The following is a 1759-nucleotide window of genomic DNA, read 5'->3' as shown; positions in this document are numbered from 1 at the left end:
CCTGTACTTTGTTCAACTCATTTACTCCCTTAGACGTACAAAGACGTCTTTTAATGCAATGGCGCCCTCTACCAAAGACGTATAAGTACGTTTCCTGTCTTTTTTACGTCATAGTGTACATAAGGGTCTGATGCAACCTCTGACTGAGAATCAGCCTTGTCCGCATTGTGAATCATGTAAAAATCACCCAGCAGGGGGCAGAGGTGCAAAAGATCCGCCTTGAATCTGCGCCAGAGGTACAAATGGGGGGGCGGGATCCTGGGGTAGACTTATAAGTGTGGAGAGCAGCGTGGGTAGCAGCAGCATCGGCAGCACTAGCAGCAGTCGCATTAGTAGCGTTAGCAATGAAATCCTCCAAGCAAATGACGATCGAGGAATGCTTTTTTTTTAAAAAAAAGCTTCCTAAAAGCATCAAGGCGATGGAGACGCTTTGGTTGAGAGGATGACGCTTCGTCGTCGTCACAACAAAACGGCGTCTAAAGAGGGTGCGCGTGCCTTGCGGCCTGCATCGCCTGCCTTCGGACAATAGCCAAAGCAGCTGAGAGTCCTCACCAGATCCCCCCGAACGAGGAGGTAAGCGCTCGCAAGTTACCATTGAACATGTGGTTTTACCCCTCATGCTTTTATTGTACATATCATGCATCTTGCGGGCAGAAAATGTCGCGTAAATGTGCAGTTAGACGCGAGCTTGCTCGCTGACTTCCTCATCCGGCCGCCTCTATTGCACAATTACACGCGAGCGTAAGTCCTCGCCGACGAGGAAGTAAACGCTCGCAAGTTACCATTAAACATGTGGTTTTAGCCCTCATGCTTTTATTGTACATATCATGCATCTTGCGGGCAGAAAATGTCGCGTAAATGTGCAGTTAGACGCAAGCTTGCTCGCTGACTTTCTCGTCCGGGCGCCTATTGCACAATTACACGCGAGCGTAAGTCCTCGCCGACGAGGAAGTAAACGCTCGCAAGTTACCATTGAACATGTGGTTTTAGCCCTCATGCTTTTATTGTACATATCATGCATCTTGCGGGCAGAAAATGTCGCGTAAATGTGCAGTTACGCGCGAGCGCATCTCCTCCCCGACGAGGAAACAACAATACTGAATGGTGTGGTAATCATGCATACTTTCTAAAATTCACAGATTGTGCATCCCGCGGCAAGAAAGTTCCTCCTCGTCTTGTTGGTGTAAAGAAAGGTAAATTATAATATGAAACTTCACACGCCAGCAATAAAATGCAGCAATAAATATATATTTCCAATTGTTTGTATTTCTGTAATTTACAGGTTGTGCATCAGGAAGCAGTGGTTCCGGATGGCGTCACACTGGATGGCAACCGAGGAAAATCGACTTTACAGCAACCCCTGGACCACTGAATGCCGCTGCCCATTTGGAGTCTGAGGAGCCAGCTGATTTCCTGCAGCTGTTTCTCACGGATGAGCTTCTGCAGCACATCGCGGATGCCAGCAATCACTTCCCAGACAATTATTTTCACACAAACCCCAGTGGACAAACACAAGCTCGCCTATTTTCCACGGACCAGCAAAGCCAGACCACAACGAAAGTGTCGGGTCTGTTTGTGCAAAGGCAAACGGAGTGAAACAAGAATGTGGTGTGAACTATGTTGTGTGCCCTTGCATCAAGGCAACTGTTTTATTTTATATCACACAAAAAAAAAGTATGTATGACACTGATGTATTTCATTTTTGTACATAGTTCAACAGTTCAGTCGTTTAGTGTTATGTGCAAATAAATTTATTTTA

At 46.4% G+C, this 1759-nt stretch overlaps 1 long non-coding RNA gene across 1 annotated transcript; it reads left to right on the top strand.

The window, feature by feature from the left end:
• Positions 1–242: 242 nt before the first annotated feature.
• Positions 243–1542, top strand: LOC148315947 (uncharacterized). The gene is made up of 3 exons (XR_015840499.1): positions 243–573; positions 1140–1193; positions 1283–1542. It is a non-coding gene; the product is annotated as an uncharacterized LOC148315947 (long non-coding RNA).
• Positions 1543–1759: the final 217 nt, after the last annotated feature.

This window comes from Idiotropiscis lumnitzeri, unplaced genomic scaffold, assembly GCF_059441095.1.
Source record: "Idiotropiscis lumnitzeri isolate Australia: NSW breed Sydney's pygmy pipehorse unplaced genomic scaffold, RoL_Ilum_1.0 HiC_scaffold_31, whole genome shotgun sequence".
Classification (NCBI taxonomy): Eukaryota; Metazoa; Chordata; class Actinopteri; order Syngnathiformes; family Syngnathidae; genus Idiotropiscis; species Idiotropiscis lumnitzeri.
Note: the sequence above shows the minus strand (reverse complement) of the source record. Positions and strands in the feature narration are given on the sequence as shown.